A 27896-nucleotide genomic window follows, 5' to 3' on the forward strand; every position below is an offset into this window, starting at 1 on the left:
TCCACCTAATTTTCAACATTCGTCTGTAGCACCACATCTCATATGCTTTGATTCTCTTCCGTTCCAGTTTTTCCACAGTCCATGTTTCACTACCATAGAATGCTGTGCTCCAAACGTACATTCTCAGAATTTCTTCCTCAAATTAAGGGCTATGTTTGATGCTAGTAGACTTGTCTTGGACAGGAATGCCCTTTTTGCCAGTGCTTTTTGGTATCCTTTCCCCGTCCATCAATGGTTATTTTGCTACTTAACTTCATCTACTTCATGACCATGAAATGTTCAAATGTGTGTGAAATCTTATGCGACTTAACTGCTAAGGTCATCAGTCCCTAAGCTTACACACTACTTAACCTAAATTATCCTAAGGACAAACACACACACCCATGCCCGAGGGAGGACTCGAACCTCGGCCGGGACCAGCCGCACAGTCCATGACTGCAGCGCCTTAGATCGCTCGGCTAATCCCGCGCGACTCATGACCATCAATCCTGATATTGTTCCTCGCTGTTCTCATTTCTGCTACTTCTCTTTACTTCCGTCTTTCTTCGATTTATTCTCAATCCATAGTGCGCACACATTAGTTGTTCATTCCATTCAGCATATCATGCAATTCTTCTTCACTTTCACTCAGGATAGCAATGTTATCAGCGAATCGTATCATTGCTATCCTTTGACCTTGAATTTTAATTCCACTCCTGAACCTTTCTTTTATTTCCATCACTGCTTCTTCGATGTACACTTTGAACGGTACGGGGGAAGGACTACACCCTTGTAGTACTCCTTTTTTAATCCGAGCACGTCGTTCTTGGTCGTCCGCTCTCATTATTCCCTCTTGTCTCTTGTACATATTATATATTACCCGTCTCTCCCTATAGCTTACCCCTAGTGCTTCATCAGCGATTACGTTTGTACGCATATAAAGTGCAGGTTGTGCAAGAAATCAAGCCTGATGATCGTCCAAAACGAGAAGAATTTGCATGTGTCATGTTAGATCGCATTGCCGCGGACGAGACATTTTTATCACGCGTGATGTTTACTGACGAGGCAATCTTTCACGTGTCAGGGGCTGTCAGTCGTCACAATGTGCGCATCTGGGGGTCCGAAAATCCACATGCACCTAGGGAACACATGCGCGACAGTTCGAAAGTTAATGTGTGGTGTGGTTTGATGATAAATCGCTTTGTTGGGCCATTTTTCTTTCAGGAGCCGACTGTGGATGGAGCCATCTACCTGGACATGTTGGAACAATTTGCCGCGCCACAGATAACAGACCTGCAGCCAACTGTGATGTTTCAACAGGACGGTGCACCACCCCACTGGAGGCTGATGTCCGAAAAATTTTAAATGACACATTCCCGCAACGAAGGGTAGGCCGTGGAGGTCCAATTCCTTGGCCGCCACGTTCGCCCGACATACCCCCCTCGATTTTTTCTTGTGGGGTTATGTGAAAGACCGGGTATACGCTACACCAGTAAAGGACCTGCAAGACTTGAAACAGCGCATAAGGATTGTCATCAACTCTGTCGCTGAACAGATGCTCCGCAACACATGGCACGAAATCGATTATAGACTTGATATTCTTCGCACGAAATCGATTATAGACTTGATATTCTTCGCGCTACCCGTGGCGCCCATGTTCAAGTGTACTGAACCGTCCACCTGTGTATGAAAACTTGATGAGCTGCTGTATGATTTCCCCGTATTTATTCGTCAATAAATTGTGTTTCCTCTCAGATTTTATGAGTTCAAATGTTGGAGTCTCATTGTGGACACCCTGTATATTATTCTACTCAGCAACTTGGATGCATGAGCTGTTAAGCTGATTGTGTGATAATTCTCGGACTTGCCAGTTCTTGCAGTATTCGGAATTGTATGGATGATATTTTTCCAAAAGTAAGATGGTATGTCGCCAGACTCATACATTCTACCCTCCAACGTGAATAGTCGTTTTGTTGCCACTTCCTCCAGTGATTTTAGAAATTCTGATGGAATGTTACCTATCCGTGCTGCCTTATTTGACCTTAAGTCCTCCAAAGCTCTCCTAAATTCTAATACTGGATTCCTATCTCTTCTAAATCGACTCCTGTTTCTTCTTGTATCACACCAGACAAATCTTCCCCCTCACAGAGGTCTTCAATGTACTCTTTCCACCTCTCTCCTCTGCATTTAACAGTGGAATTTCTTGTACAGAGGGTTGACAATACAGCAAATACGGTGCAGGAAAATAGTTGACCATTATTCCTGCAAAACAGTGGCAAATTCAGGTAACGATGCTGAAAGTAGACGGCGATCATGCACCGTTCTCTCCAAAGTAGAACATACAGGCTCAATACTATTGAGATATGGTGACCGTGGTGGCCAGAGAACATACGACAATTCATCTTCGTGCTCACAAAAGGGTACTGGACGATGCGAGCTGTGTGAAGAGGGACCGTACCCTCTTGGAACACAGTGTCACCTTTGGGGAATAAACATCGTACCACGGGATGCGCCTGCTCAGTCATAATGCTCACATAGTGCTTGGTAGGAATGCGACCTTGCAGAATAACCACGAGGCCCATGGAATACCACAAATCATCACCCAACTCCCGCCATGTTTCACTCATGGACTTAAACTCGGCCAGAAACTGGAAACAGTGGTGAAGTAAGACTCATCCGACCAAATGATGTTCTTCCAGTGCTCCCCAATCCAAGTTTTATGGCTTTGGCACAACGCTTTCCTGTTATGGGCTCTTGTATTAGTGACGAATGGCTTTTTATTTCTACTTTGACCAGAACTTCCCTGCTTCTGGAGCTCCTTTCATGTTTTTTTGGTGCCGTGACAACGCTGAGTCCAGCCATCTGCACAATCTAGCAACACTGTAAGATGCGGAAGTGTCAGGAGGAAGTGTCGTCTACTTCCGAGAAGTTATCGTGTTTTATGAGCCCCTGGTCTAGTGGTAATCGTCGTGCATTCTAAATTTATAGTCTTGTGCTCGCGTCAAACCGTATTTCTTTTGTATCACATTTCGGCCCTCGTCTAAAGTTATGAGTCAGATAATTCGCTTCACATTCTACCCACCAGTAATAACAAATACTTCCAGAAACAGTTCCGCAGGACAGCTCGTGGCTGCGTCGCCATCATAACAGCTTACACTCGAGCGTTTCCTCGCGCTGCAGCGGCTACCGGCCACCGGCCACACGCCATCCGCCGCCGGCCAGGTGAACGCGGCGAGATGCTGTCAGTGTATGTATCAACTGTCATTTTCGAATTTGGAGTGCTAGTTATTAATCTTGCAGTTAAGCATTGGATTTTGCATACTTGAAATTATGATCTACGGTCAAGTGTTGTAAAATTGCGCCGCAAGTGGAAAAAGATGTAACACCTGCATCACTTTTACTTTTGGTATAATCGAGAGATGAATGCAGAGAAGGTAGCTCGAAAGATTTGAACTTTGTACGGACCGAGTGCTTTTGGCAAAAATACGCCAGAAATAAATAGTCCTGTTTCAGCAAAGACCGTTCTGACATGAATGATTTTCCACATTAAGAAAGACTCGACTACTGATATACGTGATGGATTACATCATGCGACATTTGCATTCAACAGGCAAGGTTCAGAAGTCCAGTGCAGCAGTACTGCATGCTCTAATTCGAAACAACAAAAATCAACGGAGTGACTATCATTGCAGTTTTGCTTGAACGTCCTCAAGTCGCTCATGGAGCATTCCAATGCAATACTGGCACTGGCGACGAGTTATGATGCTTTTATCGTTAACTTCCTAAGAAGAAATGAAAAGCTGAGTCCTACCAAAAGACGTAAACTCGAGCAAAGACTAGGTCAACATATTACTTTCCATCTGATAGCTCCAAAAGTGTGTGTTGTGCTACGAATTCTTCCCCAACGATATGTTTATCACAGCTGGAATTTGTTGCCAACAATTGAGACACCTTTCGGTCTCGGTGTAAGAAAATCTACCGACAAAACTACATCACGTGTGCTACTGCATGATAACGCGCTCTGTTGAGTTGACAAATAAAACAATCCAGGAAAGTCATCTCTCAGGCACTTGTACTGATATGGATGTCATCCTTTGATCGTATACTCGTAAAATTTTACCTTTCCCGTTCGTGACCAATCAACCATCAAGGCAATTCATTTTTAGACAGAAATACTCTTCAGACTACACTCGTTTAATGACATCGTTAGAACCAGTAGGTTTCTGCAGGCGTAGAATTTGTAAACTACTCTAGTATAGTCAGATTGTTTTAGACATTGTGTAAGAATACACTGTTGATGATTAATTTCTCTTCGAAAATTACTGTTGTGTTCAATAAACTAATGGAATACGCAATTAAAATGTTCACTGTACTAATACAAATTAAATTGAACTTACTACAGGCCCATCACGCCAGCAGTCCATATTAATAAAGCACTGAGTGTCTGGAAGACGATTGTGCCTATTTTAACGCGAATTAGTAGAATATTACCGACATTAGACATAGACAAGGTCTGTATTTACTTCATGTCCTGTATCATACTCAAGTACTAAGACAATGTGGCAGTTTACAGATAAAGTTATGTATTCACAATAACAAAAAATATGTCGGCAGGAAACAAAAGTGGCATTATGAATTTTGCAATACCATAAGGTTTTTGCTCTGACACAAAGAGGTACTGACAATAGCAAGACGAATTGTGCTCGAACATTGTATTACGATTCCCTTACTGAGTTTCTATCAGCTTGCTTGTAGCTCTGCTACAAAAGAATAAAAATCTGGCTTTCAGCAAGTCTCGAAAGGCGAACGAAAGCAGCTTGCAGCTGATAGGGAAGCACATTACCTCGGAGCTAGCGAAGAGGTGCGGCAGCTGTGTCTTACTTATTGGCACAATAGCCACTACGACAGGTAAGAGATGAGAGTAGTTGCATTACCCATGTCGAACTACATTCATGGACTCAAAAGCACTAACTGATTTCAATACATCACGTCTCAATAGAAATTCACTCACATTATTCAATTGTAATGACACGGTAGTGAAAGCGTATGCACTAGACTCGATTCACTATTATGGATTTTCTCCAGTGGTCGAGTTGGCAACGTATCTTTGCTATACAATATTGTTATTGAGATCACTGTCATTAGCACGCCCGGCAGAAGACAGCATGACCTGGCTTCTTGTTGTCAGCTTTGCTGACGGATACTCTGCCGTTGCTCGAAACGCGAAGACTTGAGGTGACTTCGAATATTCCATATGGCGAAAATCTGATGTTTCTATTCTTCCAGTTCAAACATTCAAACAACAGTTACAATAATCGGCTGAAAAGCGCCTGTGAACCAACAATTAATAATGCAGTCATAATTAGTGGAATCTGACAAACTCCATCTGTCATCTGATACTTGTGAAAAACTACCTTTTTCATCTGCACAGCACCGCAGTATGAACTTAAGGATTTCGTAGGATTCCTATACTTAATTTCACTGTGATCGTTGTCAGTGACAGTAGAGGAGGAGCAAAATCATCTGAATTGAAATATACTTTTCCAGCGGGATTTGAATCGTTCACTACAGTTGCAGTAGCACATCCAGTGAGGTGTCAAGAATGTGAGCTTTCACTCATTGCTGAGGTATAGACTAGTGCAGAAAGAAGCAGGTTTCCCACAAAGTAAACGATGAGAGACACGGTAATTAACGCATAAAGTAAACGTCTCGCAAACGTAAATTTTCCAAACCACTGTCACTTATTACATAAAATTGTCAAAAAAATTACGATTATATCTAGTGAAATGAGTAGCTTAATGCAGCTGCAATCCGTCACAATCACTGAATTGACAAACATTTTCGAAATAGCACGCAAGATAGAAATATCTGTGTGTGTATGTTTGTGTGTGAGTTCAAAAATGGCTCTGAGCACTATGGGACTCAACTGCTGTAGTCATAAGTCCCCTAGAACTTAGAACTACTTAAACCTAACTAACCTAAGGACAGCACACAACACCCAGCCATCACGAGGCAGAGAAAATCCCTGACCCCGCCGGGAATCGAACCCGGGAACCCGGACGTGGGAAGCGAGAACGCTACCGCACGACCACGAGATGCGGGCTGTGTGAGTCCGAAAGAACAGACACCACACATATATGCATATACAGGGTGTTTCAGGATGAATAGTAGATATTTTAGCAGGTGGTAGTATGGACGAATTGCATAAAAAATTCCATATAAATGTGCCCAATTTTTATTGAGTACAGAAATACAGATGTTAGTACGTAACGCTAACAAACTCAGAGCAAAGGCAAATGAGGACGTTCAAAGTCGGATTTCAAAAATTCCCCCACCTACTTCAAAGTACTTTTGACTTCTCTTGATAACACCACATGTAGCTCTTCTGAGATCGTCTTTGCGTTCTTTTATAAGGGCTGCACTATTTATAATCGGGACGATCAAATCGGCTCTTGGGTTTACTTTTTCTTTGTAGATTTCGCCTTTCAACCATCCCCACAGCCAAAAATCCAACGGGATTAGGTCTGGGGACCTTGGTGGTCAAGAAAATTGCCCATTCTACCAGTCCATCTTCCGGGAAATGTTAGGTTTGGGTGAGGTGTCACCTGACGACTAGAATGTGCAGGAGCCCCGTCATGCTGGTGGAACTTACGCATTCTTGTAGTCAAAGGAACCTTTTCCAATAATGCTGGAAGCTCATTTTCAAGGAAGTGTAAACAACAGGGTCCTGTAATGACCAACAAACGAAGCGAAAATGCATTGAACCCAGCTGTATGTACTCAATAGAAATTGGACATATGTTATATGGCATTTTTTCTGCAAATTGTCTAAGTACCACCTCGTACAATATTTACTATTCCTCCTGAAACATTATGTATAATTATTCAGATCTCGACGGACCATCGAAGTTCTCAGTCCCAGACGCACGCCGTCGTCCGAACCTTTGCGGGAATACAGTGTGGCTGCGAACAGTGGAATAAAGGGGGGGGGGGGGGGGGGTACCGCGTACGTGGTATGTGGCAAAGATGGGAATTTGCGTCTGACGAGGAGCATGTGTAGATAGGTCCTGCAGGGAGGTTGGCCGTTGTGTCCCAAAAGTGCAACGGTCAGCGCGTCTGCCTACTAAGCAGGAGGTCCAGGTTCAAACACCAGTTAGGCACAAATTTTCATCTCCCGCCGTTGCTGTGGACGTCTATCCATCGATATTTAAGATTCATTTGTTTTTGGGGCAATACATGTGATTTTCGAACATTTGGCTTGCCATCAATGTAATTTTGCGATCCTTTCCGGAGATGAACAAACAGCAATTCATCAGATCCAAGTCCTCAAAGAATATGACAAGGAAGTTGGACTACAAATTTATTTCCCAAAAACCGAATTCATGGCCACAAAATACATCAAAACACAAAATTTTATCGCAAAATATGTCACAATAAACAAGGTCAACTACTTTAAATACTTAACCGAAATCATTGCACCCACAGGTACAGAAAGATTAGCACAAAAAACACGCGAACTCAAAATGCGGGAAGCATATGGAAAAATCGCGGTCATCTACAAAAAGAAATGTATGAGCGTGGAAACCAAAATTCGATACTACGCGACTGTTACCAAACCTGAAACACTCTATGTCAGTGAAACCCTAAACTTCATTTACAAAGGGGACCTCCAGAATATCAAGAAAGTAGAAAGAAGAAAGAAAAATCATCCGAAAAGTCCTTGGGCCAAAACTCACACATGAAGGATATAGTCTAAAATCACACACTAATAGAAAAATATTCCACCATCCAAACCGACTTCCGCAAACGACGACTGAAATTCTACGGTCATAAGTCCAAATTGATCTAAAAAATGCCAACATCGCACACACAGACATCGGCGATCGAAAAGACCACAGAATGGACGGCAATGAGGAAAAATACTAATGAGATCAACGCAGACGGGAAAACATCGAGTACTAAAGGTTAATCACGTCGAGTTCTTCAACTAAGTCGAATGTGGTCTTTATTTAACGATAACAGATGCCTAGTACAAGTGAATACAAGAATTGTAATAACAAAGAAAGCATTTATAACGATTACATTTCAACAATTAAACACATTAAACAAGTAATTCATAAAAGCAGTTCAAAATCAACTGAACGGGATTTACATCTTTATAACTCTGGGAAATCAAACACAGAACTCTCTGGAAGCAACAGTAGTTTACATGCAAGGGACAGCAACTAAGACAATATGGATGGAAACAATGAAAAATCTGAAAGCACGCAAAGAAAGGCAAATGGAGAAAATAAACAGAAGGAAGATGAAAATCATTTTATGCATTTTTATATACATCATCATCCTCATCAATGTATTTACGGACAACCTGTGAGGCTAGGGGCTACAAGGGCGAAGAGGAATCTCTACTTTCAGGACATCATGACCAGGAGAAAAGGCCATAACAATAATTAGGATATCAAGAGACTACCAACTGACGGAATATAATGGTTTCTTCGATAAATTATAGGCCATAGGAAAAATTGTATTCCAAATTGAATGGCAAAGATACGTTGCCAACTCAACCACTGGAGAAGATCCAAAATTCGTGAATCGAGTCTGGTGCATATACTTTCAGTGTTGCGGTCCGATTAAGACAGTAAATCGCAAATAATTGTCGCAGTTATTAATTTATGTCGTTTCCTTTGCACTCAGTGCTTCGATGTATTACAAGTAATCACACTCTAGCCCCTAAATCTAGTTATAGAAATGCGAATTAGACTCATCGATATATAATGAGGATTTTCCGGCCCTTGCCACCCACAACTTTGAAACGAAGCTAGAGTCACTTCCGAGGACACTCACAGAACACATCAGCTGGTATCCTTCTTGGTAGTATAACTGGAACTTGACACCAACGCAAAATATGTTTTGCAACTGTGTGACCAACGGGTTACTTCCTAGATGGCACAGAACTATCCTTCTAAATTCACTTGAACTACCGTGTAATTACGATTGAATAATGTGAGTGATTTCCTCTTGAGATACAGTCGACACTCGAAGGGCATTGATCATCGGTCGAATCCCGATGGTCCCGTGCCTACTGCAGTCGCAATTTACGATGTCTTTCGGTTAACATGTGAACACATAGGGATAATCTTGCGGCGGAGCTCCATGTTCAACAATTTATGATGAGCGGTGTGCTTCGAAACATTTCTGCGTCCACCAGCATTGTGCTCTTCCGGCAGAGACGTCATCGATAAGCATCTGTCGTATTTTACAGAGCAGACAAGCTTCTGAACTCCACGTTCTGTGAAGAGTTGTGAAGGTCCAACCATTTAGCGCATAGTGGTAGTTTCACTGCCCTTCTGCCTCTTTCCGTGGATGCTCACGACACTAGCACATGAACATTCCATCATCTTCACCGTCTTCGAGATACTCATTCAAGGCTCAGTGTAATATTAATCTGTCCTTTGTCAAAGACGCTTACCTCAATGGATTTCCCGATTTTCAGCCTATATCTTAGCTAGTGTGATCCCCGTCGCTACCTGCTCCGCTTACATACTTTTATTACCGCGTCATGTGCCCGCAACGCCACCGGCGGCATCCACGTCGCGGTGAGCAGTGGTCATAATGTTTTGGCTTATCAGTGTAGGTTGGTCGCAAACAAGTGGTACTACAGGTATACAGATCGAAATTCGTACATGCACGACTATAACATTTCTGACACACGATACAGTTATTAATGTCAGTGTACAGTTTCTGATGAAATACTTTAGAACAATAGCGGCTACGGTCACTCCCTCTGTTCCACACTCTATCTATAATGCACTCGACTCTCCTTGTTCGTATAGTTGATTCTTTTTAAACACTACATTTATCAAAGGCATTACAAAGATTTTTGCTGAATTAAAATTATTGCCTACGTAAAAATGAAAATTAACTTGTCAACAGCAAATTCTTATCACAACACAATAAAAGCAATGGACCGCCAAACTTTATACTGTACTAAAAAATATATGAGCTAGCAAAGATGTGAGTAAAGTGAAAAGCATTGGAACAAATATCATTCAAAATTAGCTATGTCGCCACACAGTCCCTTGGTATCTTTACCAAATACTCCCTCTACATCATCTGTAGATCATCTATCTTCTGTATATACTAATAACAAATCTGTGAAACTGTCGTGTCTCTCCGTTTGCTGTTTGAACGCGGTTCTCCGAAACTACTAGACGACTTTTCGTGTGAATGTCTTATCAAAACACCTTCAGCCGTCTAAATTTCCATTTGATATTTTATTTGAGCATACAGTTTCAGCGATACATTACGCCACCGTCAGGCCCCCTGATCAATGAGTAGGAAGAATCCCACCTCTGGTCCAATCAAAATAGGGGCCAGCATTCAATTTCTGGTATCTGTAGATTTTTGACTCAGCGATCGCTTCGATTATCACTTGCCGGCAATAGCAGGACCATAGAGGCAACCTTCCTCTTCCTCAAACATGCTCTGGTTCTGAATTAGAGCTGTATTTTTTCAGTAAGCACTTGCAACTTACGTCCTCAATTATTTGCTGGACGTATTCCAGTCTCTGTCCTTCTCTACAGTTTGTGCCTTCTACATATCCCTCTAGTACCACGGAAACCATTTCCTGATTTTCGTATGTCCATCCTTTTAGCAGGAGGTCTCTGGGACGACGGCCGTTTACTATCGTGACAAAAAATAAAAACACCTACAGCCGTCCTTATGATTTTATTTTGTCGCTACCAGTTTCAACGCTTCATTGCGCCATCTTCAGACTGTTTTGATGCGGTATAGGTTGATGCGATCCTCATGCATAACCCATCAGTTGCCAGCATTGCTGGAGTTGCCAGTTGATGGTTGGAGTGCTGACACGTTAAGTTTCAGATTATCTGCATATCCAGTAATGCTGGCAACTGATGGGTTATGCATGGGGATCGTATCAACCTGTACCGCATCAAAACAACCTGAAGATGACGCAATGAAGCGTTGAAACTGGTAGCGACAAAATAAAATAAAATCGTAAGAACGGCTGTAGGTGCTTTTATTTTTTGTCATTCCCAAATGTCTTAACAGATGTCCTATCATCCTGTCCCTTCTCCCTGCCAGTTTTTTCCACATATTCTTTTCCTCTCCGCTTCTGCGCAGAACCTCCTGATTTTCTACATTCGTCTATAGCACCACATGGCAAATGCTAGAATTCGTTTCTGTTCCGGTTTTCCCATGTTTCACTACCATACAGTGCTCCACTCCAAACGCACATTAAGACCTGTGTTTGATACTAGTAGGCTCCTCTTGGCCAGGAATGCCCTACTTGCCATGCTAGTCTGCTTTTGATGTCCTCCTTGCTCCGTCCGTCATTAGTTGATTTGCTGCCTAGGTAGCAGAATTCCATAACTTCATCTACTTCGTGACCATCAATGCGGATGTTATGTTTCTCGTTGTTCTCATTTCTACTGCTTCTCATTACTTTCGTCTATCTCCGGTTTACTCTTAATCCATATTCTGTACTCATTAGACTGTTCATTCCATACAGCAGATCATGTAATGCTTCTTCACTTTCACTCAGGATAGCAATGTCATCAGCAAATGGTATCACTGGTATCCTTTGACCTTGAATTTTAATCCCACTCCTGCACCTTTCATTTATTTCCATCATTGCTTCTTCGATGTACACTTTGAACGGTACGGGGGAAAGACTACATCCCTGTCTTACTCCATTTTAATCCGAGCACACCATTCTTGGTCGATCTCTCTTATTATTCCCTCTTGTCTCTTATACACATTATACGTTACACGTCTCTCCCTTTAGCTTACTCATATTTTACTCAGAATTTTGGACATCTTGCACCATTTTAGACTGTCGAACACTTTTTCCAGCTCGACAAATCCTATGAATGTATCTTGGTATTTCTTTAGTCTTGCTTCCATTATCAGCCGCAACGTCAGAATTGCCTCTCTTGTGCCTTTACCTTTCCTGAAGCAAACTGATCGTCATCTAACACATCCTCAATTTTCTTTTCTATTTTTCTGTATATTGGTAACAGGAGATTTCAATACCACATTGGGAAGAGAAAAGGAGTATCACCCAACAATTGGCCCTGATAGGAGCCATGAAACAAGCAATGAGAACGGTGTCAGGCTAATCAACTTCGCTGAAACAATAAGAATGATCGTCAGAAGCACGTACTTCCCATGTAAAGAAGAGAAGTCTAAGACATAAAAACTGATCGCCAGCCGGCCGCCACAGAGACTAAGTCCGATTCGTTCACTTAAGGTGACCAATAAAACCGAGATCCCCTAACAACGTTAAGTCCAACCATCTGCACAATCTGGCAACACCGTAAGATGCGGAAGTGTCAGGAGGACGCGTTGTCTACTTCCGAGATGTTGTCGTGTTGAGTGATCCTGTGGTCTAGTGACAATCTTTGAACGTTCTAAATTTACAGTTGCGTATTCGCGTCCTACCATATTCCTTTTTTACCACATTACGGTCCTCGTCTAAAGTTATGAGTCAGATAATTCGCTTCACATTCTACCCACCAGTAATAACAAATACTTCCAGAAACAGTTCCGCAGGACAGCTCGTGGCTGCGTCGCCATCAGAACAGCTTACACTCGAGCGTTTCCTCGCACTGCAGCGGCTACCGACCACCGGCCACACGCCATCCGCCGCCTGAAATCCGGCGCCGGCCAGGTGAACGCGGCGAGACGCTTTCAGTGTATGTATCAACTGTCACTTTCGAATCTGAAGTTTTAGTTATTATCTTGCAGTTAAGCGCTGATTTTGCATACTTGAAACTTATAATCTACGGGGAAACGTTGTAAAATTGGGTCGCAAGTGGAAAAAGATGTAACATCTGCAACACAATATTTACTTTTTCTATAATACAGGGGTAAATGCAGAGGAGGCAGCTCGAAAAATTTGAACTGTGTGCGGAGCGAGAGTTTTTGTCAAAAATACGCCAGAAAAAGATATTCTTGTTTCAGCAAAGACCGTTCTGACGTGAATGATTTTCCACATTAAAGAAGTCTCGACTACTGATATAAGTGATGGATCACCGTCTAACCATCATGCGATATTTTCACTCAACAGGCAACGTTCAGAAGTCCGGTGTAGGACCACTGCATGCTCTAATTCGAAACAACAAAAATCAACGGAGTGACTACCATTGCAGTTTTGCTTGAACGTCCTCAAGTCGCTCATGGAGCATTCCAATGTAATAGTGTTACTAGTGACGAGTTATGATGCCTTTATCGTTAACTTCCTAAGATGAAATGAAAAGTTGAACCCTACCAAAAGACGTAAACTCGAGCAAAGACTAGTGTGAACATTTTATTTTCCATCTGATAGCTCCAAAAGCGTGTTTCGTGCTACGAATTCTTCCCCAAGGGTGTGTCCATCACAGCTGCAATTTGTTGCCAGCAATTGAGACACCTTTCGGTCGCAGTGTAAGAAAATCGACAGGCAAACCTACATCACGTGTGCTACTACGTGATAACGCGCTCTGTGGATTTGGCAAACAAAACAACCCAGGAAATTGAGAGGGAAGTCATCTATCAGGCACTTGTTTTGATGGGGATGTCATCTCTCAGGCACTTGTCCCTTTGATCGTATACTCGTAAAATTATACGTTTCCCGCTCTTGACCGATCAACCATCAAGGCAGTTCATTTCTAACCATAATGCCCTTCAGACTACACTCGTTTAATGACATCGTTAGAACCAGTAGGTTTCTGCAGGCGTAGAATTTGTAAAGTACTCTAGTATAGTCAGATTGTTTTAGATATTGTGTAAGAATATACTGTCATTTCTCTTTGATGATAACTGTTGATTACTGTTGTGTTCCGTAAACTAATGGAATACCCAATTAAAATGTTCACTGTACTAATACAAATTAAATTCAACTTACTATAGAAACATCACGACGGCAATCTATCTTAATAAAGCAATGAGTGTCTGGAAGGTGATTGTGCCTATTTGAACACGAATTGGTAGGATATTACCGACTTCAGACATTGAAAAGGTCTGTATTTACTTCATCTCCTGTAACATACTCAAGTATTATGAAAATTTGGCAGTTCACAGATAAAATTATGTATTCACAACAACAAAATATATGTCAGCAGAAAACAAAAGTGGCGTTATGAATTTTGCAGTACTGTAAGGTTTTCGCTCTCACACTAAGGGGTACTGAAAATAGCAAGAATAATTTTGCTCGAGCGTTGTCTTACGATTCCCTTATTGAGTTTCTATCAGCCTGCTTGTGGCTCTGCTACAAATGAATAAAAATCTGGCTTTCAGCGAGTCTCGAAAGGCGAACGAAAGCAACTTGCACCTGGATAGGCAAGCACATTACCTCCATTTTTTTCTTTTTTTTCCTTCCTAAAGCGAACTAGGACGGTTGTTTGCCACCACTTCAGGCTCCACCCACGAACAAAAATGAAATACGTCTCTGGACGTTTTATTAAAAAAAAAGGATAAAGGAAGGGGTACAATACTTCATTATATTTTACTTGTTTTTCGTTTTGTTGTTATGTTTTTATTTGTAATTCTTTTTTTCTATCACATTTTTTTATATTCTTTCGGTGGTGTCCACAGCAGCCAGTCGGTGGAATGTCCCGGTCGTCTTCTTGTTCAGAGAAGGTGAAACACCCTATAATTACAGTTGATTCTCTCATCAGTCCATCATGTGTAATGTCTCAGTCTCTTCTCACACCTGGTGCACCCCAATGGTCTGGAGGACGCGTAAAACAACGACCCAAAGTAATTCGTAAAGTTGCTCGTTAAATAACGACAAAAATCTAACAACCCCGCAACGTTCTCACTAAAAAAGTATGACCGCGCCATACCCTTAACCCACACCGTGGCGTTAAGACAGGTAGCAGGGAAGTAAGTGACGTCGGGATGGATCAGTTCGGTGGGCTCTACGGACTGAGGCGTCCGTCGCAGAAACAATGCCAACATGCGCCATGTGAGGAGCCAGCAGTCGGTAGCCGTACCACAAACGAAACGGTGCATGTTGTTGTCGACAGCGGCGTATCTGGGGCGGAGAGGATCCTCGGCAAGATGGATCATGTGTGAAAGTTATCGTTTGGGGAATTTTTCAGTCGTATCACATACCACAGCGCCCTGATCGTGTTGCGAAGGAAAGGAGTGTGTCTGTTACTCCACACCCGCCTCCAGCCAACCGACGGATGTCGGCGTTCAACCTCATTAGCAGGCAGCGTCCGTTGAAAGTAGTGGTAGAAGAAAAAAATGTTCAAATGTGTGTGAAATCTTATGGGACTTTACTACTAAGGTCATCAGTCCCTAAGGTTGCACAATACTTAACTTAAATTATCCTAAGGACAAACACACACACCCATGCCCGAGGGAGGACTCGAACCTCCGCCGGGACCAGCCGCACAGCCCATGACTGTAGCGCCCTAGATCGCTCGGCTAACCCCGCGCGGCGTAGCGGTAGAAATCTTTGGTTCTAGGAAAGACATCCAACAGATGACTCATGTCGACCAAATAGGTGCGAATGTGACACAGTACTGGCGTGATATGTCCAACAGGAATCGGCTGCCGAAGGGATTGAGGCACCACCTCCTGAATCAGTGTACCAGGGATGGTGTCATTGTCCGAAATACGTAGGCGATGCATCGTCCGCAGGAAGAGAGCGCTCACTCTGTTGTGTACGTTTATCATTCCAATACCGCCTGCATGTGTGGGCAACGTTAATGTCTCGTAACGGTTCTTCAACGCCCTACCCTGGCTGACGAAATGACCTAAGGCCGCCTGGAACTTGGCATCTACCTTAGCGGCCATTGGGAGAACGTGTGTGTAATGATTAAGTTTCGGAGCGAAGTAGAAGTTGACAAAATGTACCCGCATGATCAAGTCAAGTCTTCGAAAGTTAGGGAGACGAACTTGCGTGCGGATCACATTAAGTAGTCTGCGATACGTATCTGCTGCTGTACGTTGCACTTTCCCATGGAAGGTCACTCCCAAACACTTCATCACCGGGACTTCGTAATGGGCACTGGCATACTCATCTGCAATCTCTGCCCACATCCATGTATTGCGACTTTCGCAGGTTGATACGGCTCCTGGCCACTCCTCCGTTATGCTGGAGCCACTCGATCGCTGTACATATGTCTTCTGCTGACCTCACCAAGAAAATATCGTCCGCATAGGCACAACATTTAAAATGCACATTGTGAAGGCGAATGCCCTCCAAACGCTATCGTAGACTACGAAGTGTAGGCTCGAGGGCGACGGCGAAGAGAAAGACCGACAGAGGACATCCTTGTCGCACTGAGCGCTTAATAGTGAACGGTGGCGAGCGGTAGTCATTGACCAGGACTGTGGAAGGTGCTCCTTGGATGAGACGAAGAACCACACCTGCCATTTGCAGAAGCTGTGCCTGTGTCCGGTGGACGGCCATTTGGCGCTCTGGCGAAGGTTGTTGCGACGCTAGTTCTCGCAAGACCGTGTAGTAAAACTCAGAGGTAGATCGAAGCCAAAGCGCCCTGTCTCGTCCATACGCCATGAGCGTGCGGCGAAGAGCTCGTTTGGCGCAGTATGTCCACCGTCGTGACGTGGAATCATAGGTATGACGCCGTCGCTCACATTTGTGCCGGGTATCAGTGGCGGCTACACGGCAAGTCTCTTCCCAGAGAATGTTTACGTTAAGAGTCCAAAGTCCTCTACTACAGCTCGTCTATTGTCGTGACAGAGTCACGGCGCAGATGAAGGCCTGATCGTCGGTAAATGCAGTGGGCCACAGCTCAGCACAGACAGTTGCTGTACGAAGACCTCGGACACATAAATCCTGTCCAGCCTGCTGGCCGAGTGGCTGGTAAAGTGTATATATCCGAGTCGGTCACTGTGGAATATTGTCCATGTATCAGGCAAAGCGAGATCCCTGACCATAGCATTAAGGGCTGGACATGAGAAATGGTTAGGGATCTGATCCTCATGGCGTAAGAAGCTGTTGAAGTCCCCGCCCACCACCGAGTGCTCTGTAGGGCCTTGAAACAATGGAGCTACCTTATTGGAGTAAAAGAGTGTTCGCTCTCGAAGCTTCGCAGTACCAGACGGGGCACACAGATTCACAAGTCGGACTGCGCCGATGGTGAGCGCCATGCCTCTCGCTGATGGCAAATACTGAATATCCGTTGGTTCGATGCCATCGCGTAGTAGTATGGCCGAACCACCACCACCACCACCGTCGGAAGTTAGTTTGATGTAAGACGCGTGGCCATAAACATCAAGGCGTAGATCTCGAAGACACACAATATAAACGTCCGCCGCCCGTATCATGTCCTTTAACAACTGGGTTTTGATCGTGGAGCTAATGCCGTTGACATTGACTGTACCTATACGATACACCTGGGTCATTTGATAGTACGAGGACGTATCCTGCAGTCGTTTAAGCTGGTATACATCACGTCTTCCGTCCGACCGTCCCCGTCATCCGGACCTTACATAATATTGATCGGCTGAGACAAGATGTCCGTCCGACGATTTGCCGGCCGCAGGCATCTGGTTATCGCTCGAGTCTGATATCATTCTTTCCATCTCCATCTCGGACGCCCTATCACCAAGCTGGAGGTGTCGTACGTTAGGCGACGCATGACGTTCATCCGTTGTCTTAGCCGCAAAATCGCCAGGAGGCTCTTCGCTGAGTTAAGCATCGTCAACTTGGCTTTGTCCTTGGGCGGACGTTACCAGCAGCGAACCAGGAACTGTTGATGTGAGGTCCATGGCCCGGAGAGCAGATGGAGTTTCCTCATCCTCATGTAATGTGTCACCATCTCGCGAAACATTTCCTGCAGACAGTCTCCTCTTCTTTCGTCGCTTGCAGTAGGCACGGGACCATCGGGATTCGACCGATGATCAATGCCCTTCGAGTCAATCACGTTCTTTCTACATTAGGTCGATGGTCGTCTCCACAAACGTCGTCATCGAGGTGAACGGCTGTTCGAAATGTGGAACGTGATGTGAGCACATCGACCTAGCGGTTATCGGTCCCGTCTGGCACTAAGTTCGCCTATATAGCGAGCGCCTGAGAGGAGGCACGAAAAGAGAGAGTGAACACGGAGCCGTTAGGAGGCGTAAGTCGCGCATGCACTGTGTTTAGAAGCACGCTGGGCGACACTATATCCTGGTAACCCGTAGAACTGAGACTGTTGGTACTAGCGTTGGTGATCCTGACGTTCATTAGTTGAAGGGACTCTGAGTGGGCAGCCTTGTATCTGCTCACGACGGCATTGAAACCATGGACAGTTGTTTTCTTTTTTTCTTCTTCTTTTTTTAGTAGGTACCAAGGAATGAAACTTATATTGTAATAAAGTCAATCGTGTTTGAGAATTGTGGCCTAGTCCTTTCATTAACTGAATCTTTCCAGTGCTATCGTAAAGTTGCGCTACAGAACGCGCAATGGACGCAGGATGGTGGGAGCAGTGTTATTCTACGGGACACATTCTCTTGCTTTCGCATGGGACATGTGGTAGTAATCGAAGACACGTTGACAGCTGCGAGCCACCTGCATCACTCCACGCTTGATGTCTTTCCCTACTGCTATGTCATCTTTCAGCACTGTAGTTGTCCTACCGGGCCGGCCGGTGTGGCCGAGCGGTTCTAGGCGCTTCAGTCTGGAATCGCGCGACCGCTGCCGTCGCAGGTTCGAATCCTGCCTCCGGCATGGATGTGTGTGATGTCATTAGGTTAGTTAGCTTTAAATACTTCTAAGGTCTAGGGGACTGATGACCTGAGTTGTTAAGTCCCATAGTGCTCAGAGCCATTTGAACCATTTTTGTAATTGTCCTTGTCTTGGTGCCAGAACCGTGCGACAGTGCTTTCAGGAGTAATATATATTTAACTGACGTTGATGTCTCGGCGAACAAATTCGTCTGATGTAAATCCAATCGGCCCACCTGGGTCAATGTCGGACGCCATCACCGCCTACGCAAATCAGCGACTCGTCGTTTACGCGATTTACATTAATTGCGCGTAGACACCTAATGCCACGTAGGGTGTACCTCCACAAACCTACCAACAAACTATCGGATCCCTATACTCAGAATCAGTGACGTATTTCGTTCCAAGACAGATAAACAAGCTATTTAAGTAGGTAGTCATAGTGTTTAGACTCATCAGTGTATAACCAACGGGAGTCGACGGATGAATAATAGTACTTCCAAGTGGTCACACATCCGACAAGAGGATCTCTTGTCAAGAGTCACAAGAGGAGGCGGTATACTTGGAAAAGCCGAGGAGATACAGAAAGATTGCGTTGGTTTACGTCATGGTCAGACAAAGATTCCCAAATCATATATTGGATTGTAAGGTATATCCAGCTGCAGATATAGACTCAGATCACAATTTGGTAGTGATGAAGAGTAGCTGAAGTTTAAGAGACTAGTCAGGAAGAATCAACGTGCAAAGAAGTGGGATACGGAAGTACTAAGAAACGAAGAAATACGCATGAATTTCTCTGAGGCTATAGATATTGGGATAAAGAATAGCTCAGTAGGCAGTTCGGTTAAAGAGGAATGGATCTATCTAAAAAGGGCAATCACAGAAGTTGAAAGCGGTTAGCACATTGGACTCGCATTCGGGAAGGCGACGGTTCAAACCTGTGTCCGGCCATCCTGATTTAGGTTTTCCGTCATTTGCCTAAATCGCTTTGGGCCCTTCCTCACCCTTCCCTAATCTGATGGGAACGATGACCTCGCTGTTTGGTCCCCTCCCCCAAATCAACTAACCAAATAACAGAAGTTGGATGGGAGAACGTAGCTACAAAGAACGTAACCGCGAAGAAACCGTGGGTAACAGAAGAAATACTTTACTTGATTGATGAAAGAAGGAAATACAAAAATTTTCAAGCAAATTGAAGAATACATACATACAAGTCACTGAGATATGAAAAAATAAGAAGTGCAGGGAAGTTGAGACGAAATGGCAGCATGAAAAATGTAAGGAAATCGAAAAGGAAATGATTGTCGGAAGGACAGACTCAGCATACAGAAAAGTCAAAACAACCTTCGGTGGAATGAAAAGCCAAGGTGGTGACATCAAGAGTGCAACGGGAATTCCACTCTTAAATGCAGAGAAGAGAGCGGATAGGTTGAAAGAGTACATTGATGTGACAGAAGAAGAAACAGGAATCGATATAGAATAGTGGATCCAGTATTACAACCAGAATTTGAAAGAGCTTTGGAAAACTTAAGATCAAATAAATGGGATGGAGATCATTCCATAAGAATTCCTAAAATCACTGCGATAAGTGGCAACAAAACGATTACTCACATTGATGTGTAGAATGTATGAGACTGGCGATATACAATGTGACTTTCGGAAAAATATCATCCTCACAATTCCGAAGACTGCAAGAGCTCGCCAGTGCATAACTGTCGCACAACCAGCTTAACAGCTCTTGCATCCAAGTTTCTGACATGAATAATATACATAAGAATGGAAAATGAAGTTGAGGATGTATTAGCTTAACAGCTCTTGCATCCAAGTTTCTGACATGAATAATATACATAAGAATGGAAAATGAAGTTGAGGATGTATTAGATGAGGATCAGTTTGGTTTTAGGAAAAGTAACGAGGTAATTCTAACATTGCAGGCTATAATGGAACCAAGACTAAATAAAAATCAAGACACGTTATGGGATTTTTGACTTGGATGAAGCATTCGACACTGTCAGATGGTGCAAGGTGTTCGAAATTCTGAGGAAAATAGGGGTAAGCTTTAGGGAGAGACTGATAATATACAAAATTTTCAAGTACCTTGAGGGAATAATAAGAGGTGGAGACCAAGAATAAAATGCTCAGATTAAAAAGGGTGCGAGGCTGGAATGTAGTCTTTGATCTCTACTGTTTTTTTATTTTTTTGCATTTTTTCTTTTACTTCCATAATTGCTTCTTCGATGAAGAATGATGGAAATAAAATAAAGGTTGAAGAGAAGAATTAAAATTCAAGGTGAAAGGATATCAATGATAAGATTCGCTGATGACATTGCTATCTTCAGTGACAGAGAAGAAGAATTATAGGATCTGCTGAATGGAATGAACAGTCTGATGAGTACAGAATACGGATTGATAGTAAATCAAAGCAAGACCTGAGTAATGAGGAGTAGGAGAAATGAGAACAGCGGGAAGTTTAACATTAGGATTGAAGGTCACGAAATAGATGAAGCAAAACAGCCAACGACGGACGGAACAGAAAGGACCTAAAAGCAGACTAGCACTCTCCAGGAGAAGGCTATTAGTATCAAACATAGGACTTAATTTTAGAAAGAAATGTCTGAGAATGTACGTCTGGAACACAACACTGTATGGTAGTGAAATATGGACTGTGGGCAAACCCGATCAGAAGAGAATGGAAGCATTTGAGATGTGGTTCTACAGACGACTGTTGAAAATTAGGTGGACCGATAAGGGAAGGAATGAGGAGATTCTGCGCAGAAACGGGGAAGGGACAGGACGATAGGATATCTGTTAAGACATGAGGGAATAACTTCCATGACACTAGAGGGAGCTGTATGGTAGAGGGTGAAAACAGTAAAGGAAGACAGAGACTGGAATACATCCAGCATATAATTGAGAATGTATAGGGTGACAATTATTGAGCTATATGAAAAAAAAAAAACATAAATTAGTTACAAACTACGACGTACATATATTTTATTCAACATTTAAAAGTCACTACAGAATATTCGGATTTAAGTTATGACATGTTCGATATGTCTGCCGTCATTGGCGATGATGTGGCGTAGACGAATAGCGAAATGCTGTATGACCCGCTGAAGTGACGGAACATCGATGCTGTCTATTACCTCCTGCATGGCTCTTCTCAGCTCACCAACGGTTTTGGCGTTATTGTTGTACACCTTGTGTTTAATATAGCCCCACAAAAAGGAGTCGCAAGTGTTCAGATCCGGAGGCCCATGGCAGTGGCCTCTAGGTACCCCAGAGCTAGTATGCGGTCCGCAAAGAGCTCCTCGAGGACATCAAACACTCGCCTGCTTCGATGGGATCGAGCTGCTCCTTGCGTGTAGCATATCTTGACGAAATCAGGGTAACTTTGGATAACGGTGATGAAATCATCTTCCACAACCTTCACGTACCGTGTTGTAGTCACAGTGCGATCAAGGAATATCGCCCCGATAATTCTGTGACTGGACATTGCACACCTCGCAGTCAACCGTTGAAGGTGGGGAGACTACAGGATCGCGAAATGCCGATTCTCAGTCTCCCAAATTCGCCACTTTTGCTTATTGACGAACCTATCCAGACGAAAGTGGGCTAAGTCGCTAAACCAAACTATACAGGGCATACTAATTCATATCCTGTGCCGCAGCCAACCGTGCAGTTTGAACGTCCTAACGCAAACCGTTCAGAAGTTATGACGATTTTATTTCATATAGTTCAATAATTGTCACCCTGTGGGTGCAAATGCTACTCTGAGATGAAGAGGTAGGCACAAGAGAGGAATTCGTGGCGGGGCCCATCAAACCAGTCAGGACACCGATGACTGGAAAGAAAAAGTCAGAGGCGGATTTCTTTACAACTCTACATTTCCAGGTTCCTGGGGTATACTGGTGCATCTGTGTGCACTTGGAATTGAATTGGCAACTGTTACATATGCAATGTAGTGTAAAATTTCTACGGCGTACTGTTTTCATAATCAGACGTAGTGGTCACGCTGTGTGTGTTATTCTGTTTTTCTCCCGTCTCTATGGACAGTCGGTCTGCCGCGCTGCAGTAAACTACAACTGCACGGTCTTGTTTGTGGGAATGTGCGCATACGACCCGTCACTGCCTGCAGTGTTTTCGCTGCTTCTGCCAGGAGTTAGGATAGTTGTTTAAGCTGTGCGTGTAATCGCCAGCGTCTAAGGTGATGGTGACGCAAGTGAAGGTGACCGACGCCGGTGCGAGATATCAAATGAGGTGAACGCTCTAACAACCCTACCACAACAAAGGTCAACATTTAATAATGATTGTGGTGTTGCTCACGCTGCTAAATACTGAATTCTCGGGCAATAACAAAGTTATTATGTGGCACGTGTCATTAGAGCACAGTTAATAAAGTCACTTCATGTAATAATGAATAAACAAGGCACTCATCTTTTCGTGTTTCCCACGCTGGTCTCGTTGTAAAATCATGGCTCAATTGTCGAAAATCTAGGTGGTGATGATTCCAAGCTCGGATGCAAAGAGGCCTAGGTTTTATTCTGCTATATCCAAAAGTTTTATAGATGTGTTTCACAAACCATTCTTGAAGATTAAACCTTTGAAAGTTAGCACAATGGTGATGTAAAAAATAATCAGCACTCCGAATTTAAGTTACACTTCCTTTTTATTGATTTTGTTGCAATATCACGTAACACACAAAACATCACTTCACAATACAAAACATACTTGAAAACATCTTCCTCACTGTTAAAGTTCATATTTTATAAACTGGCTAAAATATGCGTCTTTCCAATATGACGTCCAACACTTGACTTTCTTGACGCGCCCAAAAAATCAGAGTTACAAGCATGACAAAGATCATAGTAACAAAAGAAAGAACACACATAAGAATAATATCATTGCAACATAAACATATCGATGTATCAAAGTATCTCTACATTAATGAAATCAAATCTGAATGTTGTCTCAGAAACATATTAACTACTTTACAGAAACACAGTAGAGTATTGCTGGTATCGAGAGGTTCAGGTGAGCTGCCGTAATGGTTACATAATTCAAGTACCATTACAACGCTAATACTGCTGTGGCTGTAATCGCCAAATTGAGTACCATCGTTAGACCCCTTAGAAGTAGTAGGACAGATATTACTAGCTATTAACTCTTGTCACCTCTATCCTACTCCCCAAAAGTTTTGCAAATTGTAATCTATTTGAGAATGATTGAGCATATCTGGAAGTAATAGTCTAACACATTACCGAATGAGGAAACAGCAACCAGCCACACTTTATGATGAATCCTTTGTTTCGCCGTAACCACTTTCTGGCCTGAGCCCAACGTAAGACGGCAGCGAGGATATGTTTTTCAAAACTGACATCATTCTGGGCGTATAATATCACAGAATATACATATTTTCTTGTTTAGAAAAGCTTCTACGTTATGTAGAAGGCCTTTACACTTTACTTACTTCAGAAAATGTTTTTATTTAATCACTACTGCAAAGGGCTCATATGGAGCAAGCTTACCACGAGCTTGATTAAAGACAAGATGGTGGGCACACTTTTACATCCGACGTCACGTGATTTTATTGATTATACCAGAGAATAAGATGGTGGAGTAATGGTATACTTCTATAGTTATGATGAATAATGTTCCAAAGATACTTTGTCTTAGCATAAATCGTAGTGAACACTATACGTTTAAATTAAAAAATAGTGGCAGTGTAAACTGAATGTTTTTTATATTATTTTTTTACTCTCTAGGCTAATTGAGCCACTATGTACAGGGTGATACATTGATCGGGACCGGGCCAATTATCTCACGAAATAAGCGTAAAACGAAAAAACTGCAAAGAACGAAACTAGTCTACCTTGAGGGGGAAAACCAGATGGCGCTATGGCTAGCCCGCTAGATGACGCTGCTATGGGTCAAACGGATATCAACTGCGTTTTTTTAAAATGGGAACCCCCATTTTTTATTACAAATTTGTGTAGTACGTAAAGAAATATGAATGTTTTAGTTGGACCACTTTTTACGCTTTGTGACAGATGGCGCTGTTATAGTCACAAACATATGGCTCACAATTTTAGACGAACAGTTGGTAACAGGTAGGTTTTTTAAATTAAAATACAGAACGTAGGTATGTCTGAACATTTTATTTCGGTTGTTCCAATGTGATACATGTACCTTTGCGAACTTATCATTTCTGAGAATGCGTGCCGGCCGGAGAGGCCGTGCGGTTCTAGGCGCTTCAGTTTGGAACCGCGTGACCGCTACCGTCGGAGGTTCGATCCTGCCTCGGGCATGGATGTGTGTGATGTCCTTAGGTTAGTTAGGTTTAAGTAGTTCTAAGTTCTAGGGGACTGAGGACCTCAGATTTTAAGTCTCATAGTGCTCAAAGCCATTTTTTGAGAATGCGTGCTGTTACAGTGTGATTACCTGTAAATACCACATTAATGCAATAAATGCTCGGAATGATGTCCGTCTACCTCAGTGCATTTGGAAATACGTGTAACGACATTCCTCTCAACAGCGAGTAGTTCACCTTCCGTAATGTTCGCACATGCGCTGACGCATGTTGTTAGGCGTTGTCGGTGGATCACGATAGCAAATATCCTTCAACTTTCCCCACAGAAAGAAATCCGGGGACGTCAGGTCCTGTGAACGTGCGGGCCAATCCACCTGTTATGAAATATGCTATTCAATACCGCTTCAACCGCACGCGAGTTAAGTGCCGGACATCCATCATGTTAGAAGTACATCGCCATTCTGTCATACAGTGAAACATCTTGTAGTAACATCGGTAGAACATTATGTAGGAAATCAGCATACATTGCACCATTTAGATTGCCATCGATAAAATGGGGGCCAATTATCCTTCCTCCAATAATGCATCACCATCCATTAAGGTCGCTGATGTTCCACTTGTCGCAGCCATTGTTGATTTTCCGTTGCCCGGTTTACGTTACCGCTGTTGGTGAATGACGCTTCGTCGCTAAACAGAACGCGTACAAAAAATCTGTCGTCGTACCGTAATTTCTCTTGTGCCCAGTGGCAGAACTGTACACGACGTTCAAAGTCGTCGCCATGCAATTCCTGGTGCATAGAAATATGGTACGGGTGCAATCGATGTTGATGTAGCATTCTCAACACCGACGTTTTTGAGATTCCCTATTCTCGCGCAATTTGTCTGCTACTGATGTGCCGATTAGCCGCGACAGCATCTGAAACACCTACTTGGGCATCACCATTTGTTGCAGGTCGTGGTTGACGTTTCAGATGTGGCTGAACACTTCCTGTTTCCTTAAATATCGTAACTATCCGGCGAACGGTCCGGACTCTTGGATGATGTCGTCCAGGATACCGAGCAGCATACATAGCACTCGCCCGTTGGGCATTTTGATCGCAATAGCCATACATCAACACGATATCGACCTTTTCCGCAATTGGTAAACGGTCCATTTTAACACGGGTATTGTATCACGAAGCAAATACCGTCCGCGCTGGTGGAATGTTACGTGATACCACATACTTATACGTTTGTGACTATTACAGCGCCAACTATTACAAAGGGAAAAAAGTGGTCCAACTAAAACATTCATATTTCTTTACGCACTACACGAATATGTAATAATAATGGGGGTTCCTATTTTAAAAAACGCAGTTGATATCCGTTTGACCTATGGCAGCGCCATCTAGCGGGCCAACCATATCGCCATCTGGTTTCCCCATTCAAGTTAGACGAGTTTCGTTCTTTGTAATTTGTTCGTTTGATGCTTATTTCGTGAGATAGTTGGCCCGGTCACGATCAATGGACCACACTGTATATTCCCTCCATCAGTATAGCATTACTGAAGGTGAATGAAACTTTGCAGGGCATTTGGTTTCTTAGCTCTGTTTGTCATTCAATATACAATCAGCTTCGTTCCAAACAATTCATGTGTACCTCTTTCTCAGCAAATTTCTAAGATTTCTTCCATTCTGTCCTCTGTGTTGCTATGCTAGGCCATGTGAGTAGCACAAGCAGCTCATTTATTTAAGTTCTTTTGCACGAGTGCGTCCATGTGTTCTCTGTATCTGATGTTGAAACTCCTACCAGACGAACCAATCCAAAAGTTAGGGCACACAACAAAAACAACATGCCGGCCGTTGTGGCCGAGCGGTTCTAGGCGATTCAGTCCGGAACCACGCTGCCGCTACGGTCGCAGGTTCGAATCCTGCCTTGGGCATGGATGTGTGTGATGTCCTTAGGTTTAAGTAGTTCTAAGTCTAGGGGACTAATGACCTCAGATGTTAAGTCCCATAGTGCTCAGAGCCATTTTGAAAAGCAAAATAACAGAAACTAATTTTTATCCAATCCTCAATTTACAAACAAAACTTTAAAAAAAGTGTTGAAAAAATGTAACTTCCTCTTATATTGAAACTACAAACAAAACTTAAAAAAAGTGTTGGAAGAACGAAACTTCCTCTTATCGTCCAATGAAAATCTGAACGCCCACTGATAACCCTCAGTTCCAAAACTGCTATCGCAACCTAAAATTAATAATGCAAACTGCCTGGTACGCGAGACTGTCAACACACAAAAGAGTCCTTTCTACAACATTAATAAAAAAAATGGTTCAAATGGCTCTGAGCGCTATGGGACTTAACAGCTATGATCATCAGTCCCCTAGAAGTTAAAACTACTTAAACCTAACTAACCTAAGGACATCACACAACACCCAGTCATCACGAGGCAGAGAAAATCCCTGACCCCGCCGGGAATCGAACCCGGGAAAACATTAATAAAAACCGTAATTAGATTCTCTGTAAAGTTTATACATCTGAAGATAATTCTTGCAGAGACGGTAGCTATGGGCTCACCGAAAGCATTAAAGATATTTCCATTCCGAACATAGCCTGATTCATGTTTTCCGATGTCGTTACTTTATGTACACAAATATACCAGTAAACGAAACAATCTCATTAATAAAAATAATCTGCTTAAATTAATTGTGAACTTCTGGCCATGAAAAAAATAACTCGGTTGTTTAACTATTAATTATTCATGCCGAGAAAATCTGAGAGATCAGATATGTTTGGATATAAATAACCCGGCTTCTCATAAATCAGTGTACCTGTGGATATACTAACTACGGTGCTATCGCACAACTATTTTATCTTTAATAAGAAATTTTATATACAGGAAGATACACTGATCAGCTAGAACATAATGACAATACGACGTAC

Source organism: Schistocerca cancellata, chromosome 5 (assembly GCF_023864275.1).
Source record: "Schistocerca cancellata isolate TAMUIC-IGC-003103 chromosome 5, iqSchCanc2.1, whole genome shotgun sequence".
Classification (NCBI taxonomy): Eukaryota; Metazoa; Arthropoda; class Insecta; order Orthoptera; family Acrididae; genus Schistocerca; species Schistocerca cancellata.